This window comes from Talpa occidentalis, unplaced genomic scaffold (assembly GCF_014898055.3).
Source record: "Talpa occidentalis isolate TD23 unplaced genomic scaffold, MPIMG_talOcc4v2.1 talOcc4.11, whole genome shotgun sequence".
Taxonomy (NCBI): Eukaryota; Metazoa; Chordata; class Mammalia; order Eulipotyphla; family Talpidae; genus Talpa; species Talpa occidentalis.
The window spans coordinates 77,400,190-77,426,803 of NW_023601104.1; the positions used below are offsets into that span (position 1 = coordinate 77,400,190).

A 26,614-nucleotide genomic window follows, 5' to 3' on the forward strand; every position below is an offset into this window, starting at 1 on the left:
GATTCTGTAGTCAAACTCAGAAACAGAAGGCCACTTCCTTCTCCAGGAGAGGAAGCAAGGTCAGTTCTCCGGTGTCCTGGCACAGTCTTTGCCTCTGGCTCAGCTGCAGTCTGCAAAGGCCACTTCTGTACAGGTACTGGAAATGTCAGCCTCTGGAAGGAAGGGTGGGGTGTGCAGGCTGGTATGTTGGTATACGGAAGCCAGCATGGCTGCTGTTGCCACTTCTTTAATGGCAAGTCTGTTCCTTGATGTTAAATCAGAAATTGTGTAGAATGGATGTGGTTGTTTAGGAAAAAATAGTCTGTTAACACATCACTCTGTGTTGTCTCTAGCAGGGTGTTAGTCAGGCACAGACACAGGTACACATTTGAATGAAAGAATGAAGACCTTGCATCTAGGGACAGGCAAAACTGAGTTTAAATCCAGCCTTGCCCATTAATACCTGTGAATGATCCGTTGTTGAGTAATAAATTACCCCAAAGCATAGCGGCTTTAATTATTGTCTCACAGCTTATGTGAGTAAACAATCTGGGTATGACTTTGCTGCGTACACTCAAGGCAGCAGTCTTCTCTGGCTGGGCTGGACCTGTTTCCATCCTTACTTAAGTTTGTTGGCCAGAGACATTAAGTTCCCACCACCCAGGGCTCTCCAGAGGGCTGCTCGAAGTGTGGTAGCCAGCTTCCCTCCCAGAGTGAAACCTCAGACAGTCCTAGGACAGAAGCTATAGTATTTCAGTTTCATTTTGTAAAATTTTTATGGTGGAGATATATACATATATGTAAATAAAATTTGCTATTTTAACCATTTTAAGAGTACAACTCAATGGTGTTAATACAGTCACAATGTTGTTTGACCACAATTATTTCCAAAATTTTTTCATTACCCAGAAGGAAACACAAAGCTACTGTATTTTTACAGACTAATCTCAGAAGTGACATAACATCCTTTCTATTCCTTGGAAGTGAGTCACTACATCCAGCCCACACACATGGGACGGGATTACACAGGGCAAGAAACCAAGAGTTTGAGCTCCTTGGGGTTCACCTTTGAGGCTAACGCTATAAAAGCCATGTGATGTTGGGCAGGTTATTTGACCTTGCTCAGCTTCAGTTTCATTATTTGCAAAACAGAATGATATCTCTATGAGAACTGTGCTCAAATTCAGTGGGACACCAAACTTTCTACTCATCAAAGTGAGATTAATGCAGGGCACTCAATCACGAAGTTGACCACTTGGGACTCCAAACCATGTCTTCCTGCACAACCTCTTGGAATCTCCATGATGGTTTAGCAACCGTCACATCTTTGGACCCCCAGCATCATGAGCAGATAGAAGCAGAACCATCAAGAGCCAGAATATGATCCTGAAATGTGGATAGTATAATCTCTATGCAAAACACAGATTCCTCTGAAACCTGGACTGGACAATGCATAGTTCATCTGTTGGCATCCTACCGTCTCTGGAAATTGGTCCATCCCCTCTCTCGGTTGTTCATATTCACTATCAAGATGCTATCCTGGTTTCTGCTATGATTTATTCTCCTTTTTCCATGCAAATTCCCACATATCTCTTTAATGCATCTCTTCTCTTTCCTGGTGAGCAGTCCTGTGCAATGAATAAGAAATAGTTCCCCTGGAGCTCTGTGTCTGGTATTATGCAGTGAATCTGCCTTTAAAGCTATTCTTAAGCATTTACAAAATGGCAGTATATTTTTCTCTTCTGGTCCTCTCTCGCAGGTCAGTCCCAGGCAGATCAGGGTTTCATTCCAAACACCAACTTACAGAGTGTTCTGGAGGCACCATACATTGCAGCCTTATACTTAGACTTCTCCCTCTGTAGTTCCTATTGGAGACTGGCAGTTTAGATTCTTAACTAACTGCTGAAAAGTAATTCAGATGATTGTATGTATAAGTCAAGAAAAAAGTATTAATATTCTGTACAAAGGTTTCCAGTGATAAGTATTTTGGAAACACTATTTAAAACATTTCAAATAAAAATAGTTTACTGATTCATGCTCTAAAACCAAAAATAATTACTAAACAGAGCTCTAAAGTGTGCTCTGTGGAATTAAATACTATTTTCCCACTGACCAAAATTAAATCGACACTCTCTAGGGTTCATGAGAATATGGTGAAGCAGTCGTCGTAGTCTGTTAGTTGCTAGGAGTGTAAATTGGACTAGTCTCTAGGGAGACAACTTGGCAGTTTCTATCAGAATCTAAAATGTTCATACCCCTTGACCCAGAAATTCTACTTTTAGAAACTAATCTTAAATCATCCTTGTACATGTACAGAAGGGTATGCATATGTATTTGTATATATGTACGTGTATATACATGTATACTGCATATATGTGCATGTATGTATACATGTGTATATATATTTATATGCATTTCACTGCACTACTGTTACCATAAGAAAAAATAAAAACAACTTAAATATGCCTCGATAATAGACCAGGTAACCAATCACAGTGTGCCTCTACTCCAGAGTACTGGAGAGCAGTAAAAATAATGAAGTGTATTTATATGCCCTCACATAGAAAGATGAACAGAAGTAACATGTTTATTTATAAGCAAAGAAAGAAAAAAAAACCTTATATTCCCTCTACCCAGATATAATTACAACTAATCTTCTATACCTTTTCCTACACATGTATTGTTTTTTTTTTAAAGTAATCATTCCATAGAGACTGTTTTGCAAGCTATTTATTTTAGTTCACAATATATGATAAATGAGATTATCCCCTAAAAAGTTACAGAATAAGCACATTTATGTGTCAGTAGCTGTTCAGCAATGGGTCTGGTGGTTATAATATTATGGTTTGTGGAACATGGGATTTTTGGAGATGAGGAATTAGAAACGGGGCAAGGTAAATCTGGTCCTTGCATGCAATCTTGGCCATCTCTACTGCAACCCTGCCCATGCTCATACCTAAGTCCTGTCAGTGTCTTGAATCAAATCTTCCATGGCTGCCACTGTCCTCAAGATAAAATTCTACCTTCCTTATAAGCATTACAAGGTCTTTTATTTTCTGTTTCCTGTTTATCCTCCAGCACATCTTTAGTCTATACCTTTACCCCCAACTCCTGTCACCCTCCCATGTTTTCCTGACTTCCACTCCTCTTCAGCTTTCAGCTTCGCTTCCGCCATGTCTTAGCCCCTTCTCTGATTCCCACCGCATCCTGTGCTTGCCTTTAGTCCTGGCCATCTCTTGCTTTGTCAGGCACTGTCTCCTTTCCTGACAAAATCATTCATTATGGAGAAGGTTATTAAGCAGTCAGTGCTTCAAGCTCATCATCTATTTTAGGATAATAATGGTATTCTCTCATCCTTTGTTTGATTTCTCTATATTCCACCTATCAGTGAAGCCATCCAATATTTATCTTTCTCTTTCTTGCTCACTCCACTTAGAACAATTCCTTCCAATTTCATCAGTGTTGCTGTAAATGGCATGAGTTTATCTTTTGTGATCGCTGAGTAGTATTCCATTGTGTGTATGTGTATATATACACACACATACATAAATACAACACATTTTCTTAGATTTTACTCTCTTTAAGGATAAATAACATACCCCAAATACTACCTTGAATGTGTCCACATAATCTATTTAATACTGCTGGCTTACCCATGCCTAAATTTCTATTGATTCTATCAGGAAGACTTACAAGGACAAGGGAAGGAACTGACATTATTGAATGCCGATGAGAAGGTAGGTGATGTATATAATCAGTTATTTTATGTCATTTATTCAAGAAACCCAGTTTCTCTACCTCTATTCTTAGTCTCCCATGATAGGTGAATGATTTTATCTATCAATGAGATAATATGAAATAATGAACTAATCATTTGCAAGTGAGTGATTTCATCTATTAATGAAAAAAATAATAAAATGTCAACAATCTTTAAGCATCTAATAAGTAAAGCAAAAAGTAGATTAAAAGCATGTAAGCTCTGTTCTTTAGAAAGAAACAAACATTTGAGACTTTTGAGTTTCAAGATGCTAGGTTTTATAAATTATTATTATTTTTGAAAGGAGTGATTTCCATCAAAGTATGTCTTCTCAATTATGAGACATTGAAATTCAAAAATCAATCCCCTCATGATTACAATAAGCGATGTGCTTGTCTCCAGCCCCTTAATTTGCAATGCGGTTGCCTGTGTAACAGGCTAATCTGAAGGTCACAGGAAACGTTTTCCCTTCTCCAGGCTACAGTTTACTGTTCCCTTGGGGGTGACATTCAGCTCAGGAGTAAGTGGCCAGCAGAGAAACACTGAACAGCCTTCAATCCAGACAATTTTCTGTGTTGACTGTCCCTAACTATCCCTGACTCCCAGGGAGCATGCAGTAATAAGGATACCTGAATTAGAAGGCTTTTCTCCCATCTATGAGCAATTTGCATTTATTTGTTTGTTTGTTTGTTTGTTTGTAGAAAACTGGGGTGTAGGCCAGAGGTGCAGTGTTTTGCTCCCAGAGACCGAGTGGGGAGCAAAACAGGCAAATCTACTGAAATATACTGCTGAGGGGAGCAGCAGGCAAGACTGGAGAGGTCTGCTGTGCCATGTGGGTCAGCTCCCTGGCTGGGGATTGAATTCGGGCCTTAGCAGTGATAGCACTGAGACTTAACCCCTCAATTTGTAATTTTTTAAAATTAGTTTATCAGAGCACAAGAATAAAGATTATAGTATAGCTCAGCTCTTCCTTTTGTAATTATTCTATGTAAAGCTATCATAGAAGTATAATGACCAATTAAATATGGCATATTAATCATTCATTTATATGCATAATGATACTGAAAAATTCTCAAAATTGATTATTGCTATGCTTACTCAGCAAATACTTAAAGAGCACCCCCCCAGCCCAGACTCTTCATGGAATACAAAGACACACTATGTCTCTTTGCTTCAAGGAGCTCATGAACAAGTTGAGTTGTTCTTGAATCCTGTTTTTCCTTTACAATGGGAATTTTGATGGAGAGAGAAGTTCATTTAGAAAGGTGTGTTTGGCCTGCTCCTATGTTAAGGACCAACATGTTAGTGAGGTGTAGGCAGATGGAGCCCCTGTTTGCCCAAGAGAAGCATGCCATTCATGCAGAGAAGGATGAGAAATGACAGACTCTCTCTAATGCACTTTTACTCACTGTCAGAAAAGCAAATTTCCAGAGGCTTCGAGATCAATTATTTTTACCTTTCTCACATATCTGTGTGTAGTTGGGAAGGACATAATACTATATTTTTTTTTTTTTTTTTTTTTTATATAGAGGCATGCTTTATTTATTTGTTTGCTGGTTTCTTTGTTTGTTTTGTTTATACATGCACTGGGTACAGTCAGAAGCGCGGGAGGGCGAGAGAATTCACGAGAGCCAGAGCGGGGAGCAGAGCAGGCAGAAGGACCAAAGTACACTGCTGAGGGAGCAGCGGGCGGCAGGAGAGGTCTGCGCGCCATGTGGGACCCTCCTCCGGTGGCCGGGGAGCAGCCGGGGATCGAACCGGCGCCGCAGAGGCCGCGCGCAGCTTCGCAACCCAGCGCTCAACCGCTGCGCCACCGGGGAGGCCCAATACTATATTTTGAGTACACTTAGGTAGAGTAATTTTTTTTTTCTTTCTGATAAATGTTTTGATCTTACTTTACTTTTATTTTTTATTGAAGTAACATTGGTTTATAAAATATAAGCTTCAAGTATACAGTGTTATAGATCAACATTATAGTCAATCTTTGGGGAAAATCATTTTCATGTCATGCGAAAGAAAGAAGAGTTTGAAATTGGCCATTTTGGAAAACTGGGAGTGATTTGCCAGATCTCTGACACCTCAGGTCTTTGTTCTGGTAACAGATTAAATCTTACTTAAATTGTTCTCACTAAGAATGGTAGTGTATATGCCTGTTGGCCATTTGCATATCCTCTTTGGAGAAGTTTCTTTTTAGCTCTTCTGCCCATTTTTTGACTGGATTGTTTACTTTGTTTTTGTTGAATCTCATCAGCTCTTTGAAGATTTTTGTGATCAGTCCTTTATCATTAGTGTTGTGTGCAAACATTTTCTCCCAGTTGGTGGGGTTTCTCTTTGTTTTGTTACCGAACGCCGGCCTCAGTTTCCCTCAGCCAATAAAAGGAAACTGAGTTTGAGGAAAAGGAAAGCGGTTTTATTTGTCGACAAATGAGGAGGGCGGCAGACTCATGTCCCAAAAACCACCGTCCTGCTCTTTGGCAGCGGGCAGGGGTATCTATACAGGGGGAGATGGGTAGGGGTCCGCGAAGGGGAGGGGGAGGGGGTCCGCACAGAGACAAGTGGGCGCCAGCTCAACAGGGAGATGGATGGGTGTCAGCTCATTCATCTTAAGGGAAGGGGAAGGTGTCAAGGCACAGAGACAGGTGATCATCGCCAACTTGTTTTCCTTAGGGCGAGGGGGAAGGGTCTACAGGGAAACCGGTGGGCGCCAGCTTGTTTTTCTTCCCAAGGGGAGGGGAAGCTGCAACAAATGGGAAAGACAAGCCATCAATCCTGTTAATGCTAGATAAGGGGAATTGCAAAAAATGGGGGAAAGACAAACTTGTTAACTGTATCATAATCCCCACTCTCAGTTATGACTTTCCATTTCTATGGGAAAAGGGGCGTCGTGCCATCTGGCTGCTTCCTGCTGAACAGGGTCGTTGTCCTGTTGGGGGTTTACTATGGAAGGCCTGCACTTACTGGTGCCATAGTTCCCGACATGATGTTAAGGTCTTGGTGCTGGTGTGGCAGCGACAAGATATACAACACAGCGTAGTCCTAAATGTAAGAGGGATTACTTTTTCTCTTCCTCAAGATGATGACATTAAGGCTATAGCCCTCACTGGAGAGGACCAGAGAATAGTATAGTTACTGAGACATAATTTTTCTCTACCCTCATCCCAATTCTGTAAAATAGTAAACCAAATCTAATTTTAACAATTTTCCCTATATTTGCATAAACTCATTGGGCAGAGTAAACAAGTAGAGTGTTGTTGGCTTTGTTGAAAATTCCACAGGCCTTAGCGTGAGCTTTTTAACATCCAGTCCATGCCGGCTTTATCAAAGTCACAGTCTCACCAATCTTCACCTGAGATTTCCTCTTCTCAAGGTTCCCAGGACTTTTTCCAGGGTTTTCCTCAGTCCTGTCCATGGAGGCAGCTCCCTCATTTTTCATGGAGGTCTCTGGAACCCAGTAAGCAAGGTGACAGGCTCTTCTTGGCTTGCTCTTCTCAGCTCAGCACGGTTTATTCCCAGAAGACTTTCAATCAAAGCCTTGTAACAAAACATGTTTAATTTACCAGCTTAAGGAGAAATAAATAAAATTCCCTATTGAGATTATGCAAAGATAGACATTGTCCTGAGAAGTACAAATATTGCCTATAAATTTTTGGGATGAGACAAGAGAAAAGCAAATGCTTCAGTTTGTTCATAAAAAGATGCAAATTGTCATTGTTAAGATCATAGCCCAGCTTAAAGACAAGGTTTCTGGAGACCCAAAAAACCAAAACATTAAAAACTAATTTTTTTTAAAAGTCATGAAATATTATTCAAATCTTCCTCAGTGTACTTTCCATATATTAAGTCTCCATCTTCTGTTGGTAATTTTCATAAATCAAATTTTTATAGGCTCGGTAGGTCTTTTCAGTTCCAAAACATATCTATATTGTCAGTCTCTTTTTGTGAGTTTTTTGAAGACAAAGCTCAGCAAATAAACTTTAGAAAGAACAAAAACTCGAAAATGACCATACCTAAAATCATGGCTTAAGGTAAAAGACAAGGATGTTTGCTCAATTATGTGACACACATACACATATATATTTCAGTATAATCAGGACCATCCAATAATATTATACCAGAACATACTAGGTTTTTTAAAAATCGCATATATTTTAGAACACTTTAATCAATTTTATATATGCTGAAAAGGTATAACTTTTTCCCTCAATGACAATTTTTATGAAGTTTTAACATTTCTAGATTGGTCCAATGTGTTTTAGCATTTTGCTATAAGGAAAATAATTTACTAAGAGTCCTAAGACGCATCAAATAATTTTACTTGATTCAAAAAACTTTACCATTTCTGAAATTTGACTCCAAGAAAAGTTTCATCACAGGCTTAATAATATATACAGATTTTTATAAAACAACACTAAGGTACCCAGAGTGATAACTAGAGGTTTTTAAAAGTAGATATATTTTCACAGTGCTCAACAATGCTGACAGGACTATATTTTTCAGTTTACCAAGTCCAAGGGTAAAAGAGAACCAAGATTTCAGATTACCTAAACAGTTTTTAATTTGTCATCAAGAACTAGTAAAAGCAGTTTAAGAGTACTTGAGCCTTTACTGCAGATGGAAAAGAAATTAAATTTTGGTTTTACGTAAGTACACCACTGATAATAAATTTGAATATTCCTAAAGCAAGTCATTCTAGCACATAGCATTTTTTCTAAGATACCTCTCTCAGATCTGCAAAGCTTTAACACCCTTTTTTTTTTCAAGATAGCTATTTTGTTTTGACACTAAATTTTTCAGACCTTTAGCAAATTTTTTTACATACATATCTTAACACAATCTCGCTTTATTTGCATTTAGAGTTACAACATTTTAGTTTTTAATTTTTAGATTGTAAGACTGTTATAGAAAACTTTTGTCTTTATTTATGCCCACAGGCCCAGAGATCTTTTTCCAAAGTCCAAGCCCCCAGCAATTAGGCAACAGAGCATCCATTGCCCCAGCAGAGGCACATTCGCACTTTAAAGCAAGCAGGGAGTACAGAAGCTGGAGACTCCCAAGAGGTCATCTGGTCATCTGGGGCACACAAGTCAGGCGCCTGGCCAGAGAAAGTCCATCAGTCACTCCCTGAAACTTTTAGTCCACTCTGAGGCCTTGTCCCAACAAAACTTCAGCTAATTAACAGGCAAGCCTCACATTTTTCACTTTAAGACATTGTTAGAGCTGTTATGCTATTATTCCTTTGTACTGGATAACTCATACATAAACACATGTTTTATTTTTTCCTGGATGATAACAATAAAGTTTTGTTTTCCTACTATAAGAAGCAAAAATACACCAAAAGCTCATCAAGCAGTCAACAAACTTTCGTTATTAAACTTAGTAAATCCTTAGTTTTATAGGAAAAATATACCACCATTTAAATAATGATAAGAAGAACAGAGATACCAACTGTAGCTCTAGTTTTTCTTAGAAAAGGAAGTTCAAATTGCAGAGTTATAAATGAAACAAATTTATATACCAGAGGTTTTTCTTTTTTTTTTTTTCCTTGGCTAGGACAAGGGAAGGAAAAATCAATTAAGTTGCTTACCTGGGGAACAAAGGTATTTCTTTCAAGGTAAAGAAATAGTGGGTCAGTCTTTTTAGAAGAGAATTTTATCAAAAAGAAGTCCAGCTATAAACAAAATCACACTTATCTCTGTTAACATAGACCAGGTCAATATTTTTTTTCTTTTTTTTTTTTTTGACCACTCCAAATTTTTTAAAACACATTTAACATACAATAAAACTTTTAACTCCCAACATTATAAATCTAAGACATATGTCTTAGATATCTAAGACATATCTAAACCATTACATTTTGAACTAGTTTTTGTTTACCAAAAATTTTAGATCGTGATCTCAAAATTTGGGTTCTTTTCTATTAGAATTTATATAGGCGCCATTTAAAATGATCTTTAACACAGTAACCCTCCAGAGACAAAAAAACACAAAGGCAAAGACATAGACACAGAGATCTCTTTCATTTAGAATTTTGGCCATTTGCACTAATTTTTAGAGATAGTTATTTTACCAATATTTCTGACAACACTGACAACAATTATTAATTTGCTTTTTAATATCTTTTCTAACTAACTCCTTCAGACAAGAAAACATTTCTCAAGTTATATTTGTAAGAATGCCCCTTAGGTTCTAAAGAAAGTGGGGCATAAAATTCCCTATCAGTTTTCTAAGGCCACATATTCCTTTAATTTCCTAGAAGAGATATTGGATGGGTAGACAGTTTCACCAAAACTATATCCCTTTCAATACAAAGATAGACTAATTCCTAAAACAACTTAAGTTTTCAAGTTAAGTTGATATAGCCATCTAAGTTCTGTTGTTTTTTTTTTTTTTTGTTTTTGTTTTTGTTTTTAATCAAGGAGGTTTCCAATAAGAGAGATGGAAGTTAAAGTCCTTACATGTTCTAATAAGCATCCCATTTTAATCATTTTAAAACCTCTAGAACCCAAGATTGGAACCATTTTTAAAGACAAGCATAGAAAACTCAAATTGCTTCACGGAGTCCTAGTTTCTGTTTGACCTCACGGATGAGGCCTGGTCCTAAGAAAGATAGAACATGGGCCATGAGATATACATGGGCCACGAGAAGGACAGCAGAAGAGGCAAATTAAGATCTTACTTGGCAGCTTATTTGTTCTTAGATTTTTACTAGAAATTTGATAAGGAATATTATTTACAGAAACCTACTATGTAGTTTGATTAGTAAATTGATTATTTTAAGAGACTTAGATTTTCAAGGAAACCTAAAATTTTATGGTCAATAAGAAGTTTAGAAATTTTCCAACCAACTAGCAAGCTTCCTTTATAGCTAACTAGAAAGTCCAAAGTAATCTTGACAAAACCAACTGAGCCTGATCCCAGAAGTCTCAGCACGTGATCAGAAAAAGCCTGCAAATTTAGAGGAAGAAAACACCTCCTTAAAGTGGAGAACACTCTCTTCAGCTTACTTTACATCCAATTATTACAGTGACTGGTAAATACTGAGTTAGGTATCTGACTAAAACACAAAAAGCAGAAAAATACCAAATTTTTAAATTATCCAAGACCTGATTCCAGATACTTGCTTGAATTCCTTACACAGGCACAAAGATCAGATTCACAAATCTATTTGCATAAAATGGGGAAAAGGTAAGGTAAGACAAGAATAGAAAAACTGAAAAAGAGGTGTCCACAAGACCAAAAACCTGGCTCACAAAATGCCAAGAGCTGGAGGCCTGGGTAGAAGGGATTAGCATAGCCATTGACACAGCTATGGAAACAAGATCCTCAGTCTCCAATGCCTAGATTACAAAGCATAACACCCAAGCAGGTATAAAGATATGGAGATTGGGCCTATTGTAGAATTGGGCCTATTGTAGAATCTCTGGTCACTTTCAGATTCTACATAATTATCCAGAATCAGCAACTAACCCGAAGGCTCACAAGGGGCGAATCCCTCCCAAACAGAAGACAACTATATCCGTTCAATCTCTGCACAGGCTCCGCACAGGCTCCGGAGAGCACTCCGTCTGCCCACCTGTGCCTAAGTAGCTTCCTCTTTTCACCAACCCTCTCCCTCTGCAGGGCAGCAGCCTCCCTGCCTGCCCATGACCTGTCTCTCTGGGGCCTCTCCTCACTGACCTCCCTCAGCAGAAGTCACTCTCCTCAAAGCCACCCACCTGCAACCACGCAGACCTCTCTCAGCAAACCTGTCCCTCCTGGGGCAGCTGTTCCTGCCCGCTTGTGTCTCCTTTACTTTCCTTATCCCCTTTCCCTAATAAACCTGCCCTTTCAATATAACTAATGTCTCTGTCTCGTGGAGAAACTGGCCTGGGAAGCTTGCTGCAGGTCCCTGAAACAGGAGCTCTGGCAACACCTTTCCCATAGTGAACCCAAAGACCCCGCACTCCAGACCCACTAACTCCAAAAACAACATCAAGTAGAAGTCCTGGTCCAAGCCCAGTTTTCTCTCTGGAACAATTACAGTCCTTCCAGCCATCTGCCAATGTCCTAGAAGAGTCAGAATAATCTTAGGTTGCCTAAAGCCAAAGCATCTGGACTGACACTGAATGTCAGGGTAAGATTTTAGCAGAGCATAGATAAAAGGAGCTCACAGGTGAGCCAGCCAATGTGGAAAAGGAGAGTATATTGCCTGGCTCTTGTGCTAAAAAAAAAAAATCAGTCTGTTCCCCACAATCAGTTTTTCCTGGGCTCCTGCAGGGAAACCGTGATAGGAGCTGCTTCTTAGACATAGGTTTGTAGCTACAGGTCGACCACTCAGTTAATATTTTCCCCAAGGGGCTTTTAGATGGAACAAATACGGCACCTTTCATAAGTTTAACTAAATCCCTGGCTTCCAAAAACAAACGGGAAACTCCAAATACCAAATACCAAATAGATAACAAGTGACAAAAACACCAAATGTTTCCCAATTCCCACTCAACCGGGCCTAACACACCAAAGAGCGCTCCAAATTGAGGGAGACTCATAGACTCCCTCCCAAATGAGGAGACCTGAACTCCCTCCGCGAGGGGACTCAGATTCCTCCCGCATGTATGAAGGCCAAGGTCTTGGCGTGCACGCCAGGGGAACTTACACCAAATGCCAGGGGACCGCGGTTTTCCATCCAGTTTCCATCTCCTCAAAGGTAAATCCAGGGTGCAGAGAAGAGCTGTGCCTCTCCCGAGGAGGACTTGGGAAGTTCCCCGGAGGAAAAAGAACTCCGGCAGCTGCTGGGACTCTCCCTCATCCTCCTGGAGAGAGGGCGCTCCCTCTCAGCAGGAGGGTCAGGATGCCACCCGGGATGCCCAGGCCCCTCTCTGACAGCACAGACCAGCACAGATAGGTGAGCCCGGGTGCGCTGCAGCAGGCAACAGCTCCGTCAGTTGGAAGTCAGAGTTGGGGTTGGGAGAGCCCGGTGGCATCCACCTCCTGGCTGGCTCGCCAAAATTGTTACCGAACGCCGGCCTCAGTTTCCCTCAGCCAATAAAAGGAAACTGAGTTTGAGGAAAAGGAAAGCGGTTTTATTTGTCGACAAATGAGGAGGGCGGCAGACTCATGTCCCAAAAACCACCGGCCTGCTCTTTGGCAGCGGGCAGGGGTATCTATACAGGGGGAGATGGGTAGGGGTCCGCGAAGGGGAGGGGGAGGGGGTTCGCACAGAGACAAGTGGGCGCCAGCTCAACAGGGAGATGGATGGGTGTCAGCTCATTCATCTTAAGGGAAGGGGAAGGTGTCAAGGCACAGAGACAGGTGATCATCGCCAACTTGTTTTCCTTAGGGCGAGGGGGAAGGGTCTACAGGGAAACCGGTGGGCGCCAGCTTGTTTTTCTTCCCAAGGGGAGGGGAAGCTGCAACAAATGGGAAAGACAAGCCATCAATCCTGTTAATGCTAGATAAGGGGAATTGCAAAAAATGGGGGAAAGACAAACTTGTTAACTGTATCAGTTTTGGTTATTGTCTCTTTTGCTGTGCAGAAGCTCTTTAATTTGATGTAGTCCCAGCTGTTTATCTTTGCCTTCACTATCACTGCTTTGGGTGATGTGTCTGTAAAGATGTCTTTGATGTGCATATCACGTAGTGTTTCGCCTATATTTCCTTCTATGTATTTTATGGTTTCAGGTCTTATGTCTAGTTCTTTAATCCATTTTGAGTTGGCACCTGCACCCCTATGTTTATAGCAGCACTATTTACAATAGCTAAGCTATGAAAACAACCCAAATGTCCAAAAATACATGCTCAAGAAGATGTGGTACATATACACAATGGAATATTACTCAGCAATCAAAAAAGATAAACTCAAGCAATTTGCAGCAACATGGATGGAGCTGGAAGGGATCATGCTCAGTGAAATAAGCCAGAAAGAAAAAGAAAAATACCAGGTGGTCTCACTTGTAGCAGGAATTTAGAAAACCTAAATAAGGGACCAGGAAAAAGACTAATTGTAATAAAGTAAAAATCAAAATCAACAAGCAACTATAAACCAGAGACATACTCCGGGGTAGGGGGGAGGAAAAGGAGGGATGAGGATCAGAATCAGGGGGCTGGGAATTGTATGGGGACTATACCCATGATGAAAATGCATACATTGTGCAAAAATGAAAAATGATATAAGAATTATATAAAATAAAATAATTTAAAAAAAAGAATGGTGTGTGTGCCTGAAAATGGCCAGAATTTTTAAACTATAAAGTTAAAATAGCTGTGACCACTGAGAGTGCTCTCCTGATTGACCTTCAGTTGCCCTTCCCTTGTGTCCGTTTTGGAGGCTCAACACCAAGACTTCGAAGGCATGAATCGCTGGGCTTTGAGAACATCGCGATGCTAATTATGCTAAACACTGATAATGAGCTGTCTAGTCTTGTATTTATCTTCATAAGTTAACCTAATCAAAGGCTCACTTAGACCATGCTGACCCTGCTGATTGCCTGTGCTGGCCGCCCACAATTTCATCAGAGAGGAGGGCAGCAGGGAGACTGGAGGCAGATTGTGTTATGATTTGTGTGGGGCCACTGGAGGCAGTGTGTTTGTCAGTAGGAGCTGTGAATAGATGTTGTGGGCAGCTGGATATGCTTGAGATTTTTCAAAAATTGGCAGGAATGTTAGATTTGGAAATTCTCCAAGGAAACATCAGAGATTTAATAAATTATTACACTTTTGCGCTGTTGCTTTCTTTGACATCGTTCTCTTTTATGTTAAATCAGTGTTTATTTTCTGATATGCATTGGTCACTTCTTCCCTTTGTGTGAGATACATGAAAAGCCCCCAGTTGGTATGTGTCCTCAAGAAGTGGTTCTCTAGTCCTCTTGTTGGACACAAACTCACAAAACAGACCCTTTTGTAGGCTCAGGCAAGAGTAAAAGAATTTAACTTCCCTGGTGGTAGGGTGGGCAGGGTGCCAACATCCTGTACATCAGGAGAAGAAAAAGAGCACCCAGAGGCATTTCATTCCCTTTGAGGCCTCACCTACCATCTGTAAACTAATTGGAAAGGGGTAAATTGGAAAGGCATGGAAATGAGATTAAAACTGGTGAAACCAGCCATCTTTGGGTATTTTAGAGTTTCTTACATTCGTCTTCTGAGGACTGTGGTTAACTAGTTTCCTTCTAGGGGGGAGATAATTTTGCCAGCAACCTTGGGCTGCGTTCCCAGTTTGTGACCCTACTCCTATGTTTCCCTCTTTGGATGCTGTGAAGTGTGTAGGATGGCTGCTCAAGGCTTTGTTTGAGTGCCTTGTTGATGTCACTCCAGGGAGCTTCTGCAGTGGGTCAGCAGAGATGACCCAGCTCATACTTCATTAATGTCATCCACCCACATTGGTCAGCAGGCCTGACAGAGCACTCCAGGTCAGCAGCACTATGTAATGGGAAAATAGATCCCTCTTCCCAAAGACATTTGCATCACCATCAAATTCTCATTAGCAACATCTTGAGAGACCATGTGTAAGGTCAGACTCTTAGAGCATCATCAAACCATCAGGCCCTTCCTTAAAACCTGGAGAGCAGACAGGTCTAAGTGGGCAAGAAGGTTTATCTCTAAGCCCAAATTGTCAGCAGTTTTGGATTTAGATGGGAACTTTTTTTAATTTTTATTTTTGTTGTTATTTTTAAAATTTTTTTTTATTTTTTAAACAATATTTGCTTCCCCCCACCCCCTCAGGTGTAGTCCCCATAGAGTTTCCTTCACCAAGGCACCCGTGCACCATCACCAAAGTCCCCTGTGCTCCTCCCTCCCTCTGATCCCTCTCCCTCCTCCTCCCCTGCAGGATGTCTCTGATTTATAATTGTCTGGTTTTGCTTTGTTGTGTTTTGTGCTATTATTTTTTTTACACTGATGTCTTATTTGGTTCCCCTATATTCCTGTTATAAGTGAAACCATCCAATATTTTTCTTTTTCCTTCTGGCTTATTTCACTGAGCATAATTCCTTCTAGTTTCCATCCATGTTGCTGTGAATGGCATGAGTTTATCTTTTTTGATTGCTGAGTAATATTCCATTGTGTATATGTGCCACATCTTCTTGATCCAGTCATCTATTTTGGGCATTTGGGTTGTTTCCAGGTTTTACCTGTTGTAAATAGTGCTGCAATAAACATAGGTGTACAGGTGTTCTTTTGAATCAATGTTTTTGTGTCCTTTGGGTAGATCCCTAGTAGTATGGTAACTCTGTTTTTAGTAGACTGAGGAACCTCCAGGCACCTTTCCATAGTGGTTGGACCAGTTTGCACTCCCACCAGCAGTGCAGGAGAGTTCCTTTTTCACTACATCCTCACCAACATTTATTGTTGCTTGTTTTTTTGATATGTGCCATTCTTACTCGTGTAAGGTGGTATCTCAGTGTGGTTTTGATTTGCATTTCCCTGATGATAAGGGATGTTGAACATTTTTTCATATGCCTGTTGGCCATTTGCATTTCTTCTTTGGAGAAATGTCTTTTAAGTTCTTCTGCCCATTTCTTGACTGGATTGTTTATTTTGTTTTTGTTGAGCTGTGTAAGTTCTTTGTATATCTTTGTGATCAGTCCATTATCAGTTGAATGGAGTGCAAAGATTTTTTCCCAATCAGTGGGGTGTCTCTATGTTTTGGTTAATGTCTCTTTGGCTGTGCAGAAGATTTTCAGTTTGATCTAATCCCAGGTGTTTATCTTTGCCTTCACTATCACTGCTTTGGATGATGAGTCTTTAAAGATGTTTCTGAGATGTATGTCTTACAGTGTTTTACCTACAGATGGGAACTTTTCTTAACTACTGATGATGTTGAACTTCACCTGAACTTGCGCTTCTAGAAAACAGTGATGATTAAGAAATACTCTTTCCGTTTTGTGTTTGCAGCTCACTGCAGAGTCACCTCCCTCATAGATTTTCTGGACTCATGGATAAATCCCCTGTTCACCTCTGACAAGGTCAGATACCTACCCTCAGGCACCCCCTTCTTGGTCTCATAGTAATTAGCTGATTGTTTGCCCCCACTGATCATTATGCCTACCAATTTGACTTGACCAAGCTCTGCTCACCCTGAGGTTAATTGAACATTTGAACATGGAACAAACCCTGCTCAAGGCTGTTCCTGAGAATCCACTTACCACAGCAAGCTGTTCGTGCTCAGATGCACACCCTCCCTGGATTTGTTTATTTTTATCAATGGGGAAGCCCTGTCTGCCTGTACTTTAAAAACCTTATAGATCTCATGGCCAGAGCATTCTTCCTATTTCAGGAATCCTCCCCTTTTCGAATGGTCTTTTAAAATAAAATCTTTTTTTTTAAAAAAAATCTATGTCTAGTTTTGCTTTTATTTGACAATACTTTCTCTATTTTACTCTTTAATACTGAATATATTGAGTATGACTGGACTTTCCTTGAGACTAAGACATCAACTTATGCTGGCGAGGTAGTTATTGATGGTATCAGCTAGCCTGGCACAAACACCGGGGCTGACTTATTTTTGGCATAGAGTAGCTACTTTTCTTTTTTGTATTTAAGCTCATTTAGATATGGAATAATGAGGAAATTTCAGCTGACCAGAAAAAAAAAAGCCAAAATGCTGTTGAAAGAATAATCATAGAGTTCATACTTTTCATCTAATTCATGTATGTATGTGCATATATATGTATATATATATACATAATTTTCTTGTGGTTTCTAAATATGATTTCTACTATATGCGTGTATATACATATATATACACAGAGACACACACTACATAAAATATATAATGTGAACTAACTTTCTTAAAGAGTATTGAATTGAGATGTAGGCATCTGGCCACCATTTTATTTTATCCCAAAACATGCAAATGTTTGCTGAAAAAAAAGTAATAGCAAATGATAATACTACAAGAGCATAGCAGTATAGTACTTTATCAGAAAATGGGTAAGGAAAGAAGCATATAAGGATAGAAGAAAACCATCCTGCCATGTGTCTTTACAGGGCAATGTGATATTGAAATCATTCCCATTATTCCCTAGTGAGCGCTAGGTAACAAAGACCAGAGACAGTTCCAGTTTTGCTTTCTATTAATCATTTCACTGTAAGACTCTGTAAGTTGTTGCCTCCATTGTCGCTTTCAATACACAGACCAGCTCTGCACCGTCTCTTCTTCCTTCCCTAGTTTGCCTTCTTATTCCAGTGTGTTTGAGTTCACTCCTAACTTCAGAGCCTACCAGAGGCATGTCCTCAATTCTGTCCATTATCTCATTGGGTTGTGTCTGTTTCTGAGTGCTTGGGTGCTGCTGCTTTGCTGACAGAGGTGGGAGTGGAAGCAAGGGGGTGTTTGCAGTCCCTCTCAGCTTCCCAGATCTCCTGAAGAGCCTCCTGAGGTTCCGAAAAACAGATACTAAAATAGTATTGTATTCCACTAAATATCCATTCTACTATCAATAGATCCCATGCGCACAAGGTGCATAAAATACATTCACCTTGTGTCATACAGCCATAGTCTCTTTTGAGAATTAGGTAGATGACAAATCTAGTTTATTCAGAAAGACTGAGTGATAATCTTATAGCCTCACTTAGTAAGGCACATGCCTTACCCAGAGCAAAGGATAGCCTTTATTCTTGCCAACCTTGCTGGATGCTACTCAGTATTTTAGCTGTAGGATCATGCTTTCTACATAACTGCAAAGATGCCATATATATTACGAAGGGACCCAGATGTATTCAGAGCATGCAGGCGTTGCCATTTACCCTAACTCTCTCTCATAGCTACTGTGGGGACGACACAGCAAATGGAAGACACATCCCCAACACAAGGACTTATCAATCTTGTTATTGAGAGGAGAGCAAAATCATTCCACATCAGGTAAATTTCCTTCAGGGATTTTATAATGTGAAATGGAACAGTATATTTAAAGATCATTTCACCAACATGTAAAGGAAAATACGAACATGTGCAATTAAATTACAGGTCTCACAAATTTGATACTAAATAAATGGTAATTAAAGTAAATTCAAAATGATACTTGTTGAAGGGGAACAGCTATGGTGAAATAATGATCCTGTAAAAATAATATTAAAGAGCTTACTGAGCTTAAAATCACTAAGTCATCTCTCTCACTTAGCTCTTGCTTTTTTCTCTTTGCTACCCTCTTTCTGTGCCTTTCATGAGACACATGATAATTTTTACTTTGGGCAATAAAATCATAATTCTCTTTGATAATTACAAAGACTGAGAATATATTTGTTTGGGAGGGAAGAAACATTTACTTTACAAATGTGGAAAAGAAAGAATGAATTTTGACTTCATGGCAAACATAACCAAACTCTCCCCTCGGCAATGAATAATAGGCTCACTGGGGTGTGGGTCTCCTGTGTAGTGATGACTTGCCCTAATAAGGACCCAACATTGCTGCTTCATCGGGCGGGCGGCAGACCCCTTCCCCTAACAGCTTGAAGATAAGGGAAATCAAGGAGCCCCCTGAGGATTAAATGAGTAAAACTTCACACAGTGGATGCCATTAGCCATCTGTAATGGGGAAGTAACAGGTTTTCAATCAGTGCATGGATGGGGAGTTTGAGAACACCCAAAACTCCAATCAAGGTGATCTGGGAACCATCTCCTGAAAGTAGAACTGGATGATGGTGCATTTAGCTCTGACACCTCATCGGTCGAAACCCCAAAGGTAGATTGAGTGGCGAGAAGGGGGCTGTCAGCCCAGAGCTGTGCTCCTCACCGTACAGGGAGAGCACCACCAGCCTAGGAATCATCCGAGGTTTCTGTGAACATGCAGAGTCTGGGGCTTCATTGCACAACTGAAAATTTGGGGGTGTGGTCAAAGAATTGGCTTATTTTCTATATTCAATGGAATTTTCTTTTATAGATTTCCTCCTAAAGTTTTTAAAAATAAAAATATAGACTGATGGTAAAGAAGACCGCACATATGATACAAAGTGGGTGTTAGCTGACTCCTCTGTCTCTTGCATCTTGTGTGGCCATGCGGATGGCGTGTGAGCAGCCTTTGACCCCATTCTGCATACTGCTTATTTAGATGTGTATACAGTCACCAAGAGGGTGTTGGTTTCTTTCCTTTTTGCCTCTGTTGTTTTATAAACTGGTTTATATGATACACATTCTTTTGAAATTTATTTTTCTCAAGCCATAATAGAAAACCCTTGAGGGTTGTTTATTGTTGTGCACATCTATATATAGACACACACATATACACACATATATATGTGTGTTAGTTTGGTTAAAAATATAGCTGAGAATAGATGGTAAGTCTATCTAAAGAATATATATACATATATGCACACATATGTGTGTATTAAGTGATATGTGCATATATACATTCTTGTTTTGTATATTTGCACACTATATATAGTTATATATACATATAAATTCTCTTAAATTGTGTAATTTCCATAGTGTGACTATATTAAGTTTCAGCATCTCCTTATTATGAATATTCAGGTAGTTTCCCTTTATTGTTGTGTATCTTTTTTTCGTTGCCATCAGAAACAATGCTTTTATTTTGGGGGGATAGATTTGCAGAAATATAATTTCTGGGTCACAAGCTATATCCATTCTTCATTTTGTGAGTGTTGCAATATTACTTTCTTGGAAGCATGAGGCTAATTACAGTTATTACCATTCTGCTTAACTGGGTCCTAGACTGTCAGTGTGAATACCGAAGTAGTAAATACTGAATCACTGCCCCTAGAGAAAACACAGGGTGGAGGTCCTGTGAGCTTCTGGTCACGACATTTTCGTCAACTAATCAATACATTTAAAGACAGCTTATTTATTATACATTGTGAATTCATTAACATCGAACTCATAGCCAGTAACACTTTAACTTATGCCTCGACAAAGTTTATTATCACATATTTTCTCTGAAAGCATACCGCAGACATCTTGTGCTTAGAAAGAGGACACATTTCAGCCCTATACTTGGGGGCCATTTAAAACAGCAAAATCACCAACAAAAAGCACAAATATGCAGAAATCATGCACTGAATTCATGATGAGAAAGACATTTGTGAAGTGTTAAGATTGCAACAACCTCAGCTCGCACTGTGCATGCTGAGTGACTCCACTTTTTTTCCCAGGCTGTGTATGACTACAAATGAGAGCAAATGACCACAGAGGCAATGCAAACTTGACTTGGGGCTACAAACAAATTTTTGCAGTAGGCAAACTTGTGAATGTCAATCCACAAATAAGAAGGATTGATTATATTCCCACTAGCAATGTGTTTGTTATGCTCATTATGTCCTTCATCTTCACAGAATGTTATCATTTTTAAAATATTTGTGAAACTTTTGTGAAAATATTTCCTTTTTAACTGCTAGTGAAGTTGAACATATTTTCATGCAGTTTTTGTACATTTGAATGCATTCTTTGACCATTTATCTGTTCATTCTTTGCCCCTTTTCCTGTTAAGTGCTTAATTTTCTTATTAATTTGCAGAAACTTTGTATATTAGACATGTCAGCCTTTTATCATATATTATGTGGATATTTTTCCATTTGATTGCTTGTCTTAATTTTGGCTTCGAATCTTTGTTATATATTTAAATATTCAAGTGTGTCTCTCCCTTTTGTGAGTTAATGTCTCCTATTTTATATATCTCCAAGTTACATAGCCATCAAATCTTTATATATTTTACATTGAAATCTTGAAGCCATCTGGAATATTTTTGTATGTGGAGTTAAAAAGTGTTTGTGTTTATTTGTTTCTCGATGAATATTCTCCAGTTCTCATGTTAATTAATGTTTGAGAGCAACAAGCCCATGAAGCAAAAAATAGAAACCTGATAAGCTACAAGTTGGCAGTGCTTATTCAAGCACTATGCAGAAACAAAGAACACATACTCAAGGACTGGATCTGTATGTCTGCTTGCTCGATGTATCTCTTAAATCACTTAGGGTACCATGTTGCCAACATTAAATAGCCAAACTCAAATGGTGTAACTAATTACAAATTCATCACTCACCGCACTGGAAAAATCCAAGATACAATGGATTTTCCTTTGCTTTGATCCAGCTGCTCAAGAATATTTCAAGACCCAATTTCTTTCTATTCATGCTCAGCCTTCCTCAGTATTGGCTTACAGTTGGCTTCTTCATGTTCATAAGGTGTTGACCAATAGCAATGACGACTACATGCTTTCTCACCCATGCATAGTTGCTGTGGTAGATGTATTTCTACATTGCTGTGTTTCTTTTGTGGTGGTTGTGACAAAATTTTTAGGATCTAGAACTGAGTAGCTTTGGTGTCAATTCATGGATATCAATGTCAGTCTGTGACATGACTGTTTTTTCCTATCAGAATTATTTCTGGGTCTACATCCAAGCCTGCATCCCAGAGATTCTGTGAGCTATCTAATATTTGTATTAATCTCCTTCTACTTAGCCTAGTTAAAATAGATTCTGCTTTTGAAACTAAGTTTTACAACTAAAAATAGTAATAATTGGTGCTGGAAATATTTGCACATAACAGACTATTATGGGAATCTGAGATTAATTATTTGATCTAGTTGGATTTAAAAGCATGTGGAGGGAAACATTTTCTTAAATGTTGGTGTAAATTGAAGTGAATCGAAATGTGGTTATTGAAGGCCAAGGCTTTGGTACACTCAAGTGACTGTTTCCATATAATATTTTTTAAGAAACATATTTGTACCAGCTACATAATTTTTGGAAGAGCTTCAAGACAGAAGAAATGCTCAAGGTTTTCAAGTCCTGCCTCAATACAGGCTCAGAAAAAAAGGGGAATTCTATGATTGTTCTAAAAATATACCATCTATCAATAAGCCACAGGGTTGGTGAAGCTGATTCCTGTGGCTTGCTGAATTACCATCTAGGCACAATTCATGGATTTGTTAGATTCTTTAAATGAAAGTTATGGCATGTGGAGGAAAAGAATGGGGCTGATTCTTGGGGTGTTTGGGAGGAATCAATGACTGATATGAGCTCACTCATACTTGAAGACCCTATAAAAAGATGTCAGTTCCCTCCACCTCTCCATTTTCCCCCTCCATTGCTTGCATTCATCTTTCTGAAATCAGATCCTAGAATGTCACGAACTAATCATAAAGTCATACCTTGAATGAAAAATTATTTCTTCTAATATTATTGTTACTGTTACAACTTCTTACATAGCATAAAATTGTAAGATTTTTCAATTTATATCTGCAAAATCCTACCTAATACTAATCTATTATACTCCTTAATGTTCTTCCTAACAGGAACATGTGTTTTTGCAATGACTTAGTTAAAATGTCAATAGTTCCTAAACTATTAGCATCCAGGGATGACCATAGGAGATAGCCAATGAGACACAAGTATAAGTCTGCTGGTTATTTCTTGAAAAGTTTTATTTTCCAAAGTGCTGCTCACTCCTTTTTGCTGTCTGGATGGTCATAATTTCTGGAACTGTAAAAGCCATCTTGCTTTTATGAAGAAAAGGCCAGCCGAATGGCTAAGACTTTAATTCTGACCTTTTTAAGTCCCTGAACAAATGACCACTTTTCTTCTTACTTATGGGGTGGAAAAGAAACATGACTTATTTAAATCATTCTTTACTTGAATTTACTCTTACAATTAGTCAAACACAATCACGAGCAGGTGGTGTGGCAAGTGAAAAGCCTTTCCCTTATAGAAACATAAAATTCCCTTTGTTTCACTGATGGGGCCAGTTTAGATTCCACCCCAACCCTGTATCCAAATATTTTGGCAAAAGAAATGTTGTTTGCTAATTGACCTAGGCCAGTAAGGGCCCTCCTTTGGAGCTTGAGTCAAACCCATTAAAGCCATTTATGCATAGTTCCATGGGAGAGAAGTGCTGGCAGGAAGAGGAGAGGGAGGTTTGGATGTGAAGTAGGTAGGTAGGTAATATGTCCACCTCATCTCTCTTGTGATGAGGCATTAGATATGGCATTAGATATGGCATTAAAATTTATATTAAAATATAAAATAAATATGGCATAAAAATAAAATATACATATATATATAAAATGTTAGTCTTATTCTGCTTTCATGATCACTGAGCAATCTACTAGTTAGACTTGACTCCCACATAACTTATAACAGAATGAAGGCACTAAATATGAACACTGTGGTCTGATTACTGGCTTACCTATTATGTTTATGTACAAGATTTCATGAATTGGCATCTCTGAGCTGAGTTAATTGAGCCCTTCAGACCTACCTCCAAGATATGGGTGGTCTGCCTGTAATATACTAGGTCTTCAGTCTGGGAGACTAGGGACCATATCCTATACAGGAAAATTTTCCAGGTATATGGCACCTTATAGGCCACCCTGGGCCATCCCACTTGCTTCTGACTTCCTCTGCTGCACTTCTTCGCATCTGTTTGAATCCTTGAAGCTGTCATAGATACCATGGGTATTGTCTGTTTTAATGAAAGATTCCAGCAGTATCATTTGCTGCATCTCCAGAACCCAAGATACAGTGCAGGGTGGCACTGATTTGGTTCCTATCTTCACACAGTCAACAAGATTCATGATTCTTTATCACCATAAAATGGAATCACTTTGATCAGTTGCAATTCAATTAAAAGGTTCTGTGGCAGATAAAAACAGCATTATACCAGTCACAGAAATGTAGGGTGATTATGAAGAAAAAGAAGAAGATGAAAGGTCAGATTGTGTGAATTTTATGCCACTAAGTGCCCCAGCAAAAAAATCTGTGTGACAGCTAACTCACTTAATACATATGTATTAAGTATGGTAAGATACACATCTGACTAATAGAGTAATAATCAATAAGGTGAAGAGAGTCGTGGACTGGGAGAGAGGAATGCTAAGAACTAAGATTGTTTATTGTAGATGCAACTATGAATAAATCACCTTAATGTTTAAGTTTCTTTTCAGTTGCAAAATGAAGAACTCTTTAAGGTTAAATATTTCCTGCATTGTTTATTTATCTCATTGATTTACTTTAAAAAAAAAACAACAACACCTTTCTTCACAAAGTCTAACTTTATTGTGGTTTTTGAGCAAATTATAACAAATTTTGTGTTCATGGAATCCAAATTAATGAGGTATTACTTCATGCTAATTAAAACTTTTTAGAATTCTATGAAGACTTTCAAAAGTTCATATTTGTTGATGAAATTTTCTCATTAGTCTTCACAATGAGCTCGGGAAACAAATGATCAACCTGTCAACCCCCAAAAGAAAAACTCAGGCTCCATTGTGCTCACTGTGGGAGAGCATGATGGGCCAAGAAGCTCAGCCTTCTGGATTCAGCATCTTGCAGATATCTCGCACTCTTAAAGACATCCTTGTAATGATATAAAACCAAACTGCAATGTAGCAGTGAAACTCAATTAACAGATTCATTAGTTGGGTCTTGATCACACCTCTGATTATCACCACTAATAGATTGAATTAAAGTGTTCATTCATTACAGTCATTAATCTCTGCCAGTGATAAGAAAAAATCTGTTTGTGTTGAACTTCTAATGAGTGTGTTAGTGGCGTCTCTTCTTAGAACACAGTGGTTGTGGTTCAGGTTGGTGTGACCCATTTAAAAGCCATTTATGCAGTTCTAGCCTGGGAAGTTTGACTGGAACTGCTGAGACAGGACATCATCACACCGTCTAGCAGTAGAAAAGGACACCTTTGCAGGCCAGGTCTTCCAGAGTCTGGAAGGAAAGTGGAGACTGCTTCAACCCATCCAGAAGGGTGCTTGGCAGGAAGGGAGGATTGTGTTAGACCAATTTTACTACTCTGCCAGTGGAAAGACATTTGGGAAACTTGTAAAAAATATGAGTCCTTAGGACACACTCAAGATAACTGGGGGAGGGCCCAGGAATCTGTGTGGTTAAGCCTGACTGATTATTCCTGGACTTATGTTTGATAACCTGAACAGTAAATATTTGCAAAAAGAGACAGAGAAGCAAATTAAGTGCAGCTTAGATTTTAGAGCATTTGTAATAAAGTACTGGGAAATCATTCAATTTGTATGTATTGCCAGGATTTTTGCCCTAAACTGAGATAAGTTATTAAGCGGGAGAGGGATCAAATTTGCAATAGATAATAAGAGAATGGATTTTTTTTGTTTGAGGTTTGGTTTTTCTCTTTTGCTGAATGTGGTCTTGTTTAATGATGTATATTTGAGTTGGCTGCATTATTGTTCTCTTTTTATTATTCCTTTAAGAAACATGGATGTGCTGAATTATTTTTTCTTTCCTGAAAAACTGTACAGCAGTAATTTGTAATTTTTTACTAGGGTATTTTACATTTTGAGAATCTGATGAACAGCACAGATTCTGATTCCTATAAATGCATGTACATACATGTATAAAGTACATTTATTTTGGGGGACGTCCCCCTCCAACTTAATCCACAGAGCCCAGATTGAGAACCTATGAGCTAAGCTTAAATCACTCATCAGGTGATTCCACTCACCATACAGCTGTCACAAGGAGAGAAAGGCACAGTGTGTGTGGAACAAGTAGATAGTGACAAGTCTGAGGAATTCAGCTTCCCTTAAGCTGTGACTCAGACCTGTCAGAACTGCCATGAAAATATTTGCTTCCCTGCAAGAGTGATAGAGACTTATCTAGCTCAGATGCAAGTCCCAGGTTCCCCTCATTTTCTCATTAGGTGAGAACCAAAGTACAGGCAGGATGACTGCATTCAGTGTCTCCCCTCATGACAACAGGCCCCACAGACTCTATGTTTGGCCACATAAAATGGAGATGATATCTTCTAGCATTCGAGGCTTACAATCTCCAAGTTTATCTAGGATTGTGGAAGTGACCCTTGACTTAGTCTGCTTCCAATACAAATAGATTTTTAAGAAAACTGTTCATTAGCTGTCCGCAGCCTCTGCAGCACTGGTTTGATCCTAGCTGGCCAGCGAGGTCCCACATGGCGCG

General features: G+C 39.1%; 1 protein-coding gene across 11 annotated transcripts in view; it reads left to right on the forward strand.

Moving 5' to 3' along the window:
* Positions 1-26,614, forward strand: part of SIPA1L1 (signal induced proliferation associated 1 like 1) — a 517,634-nt gene that overhangs the window by 385,451 nt on the left and 105,569 nt on the right. The window lies entirely within an intron of this gene.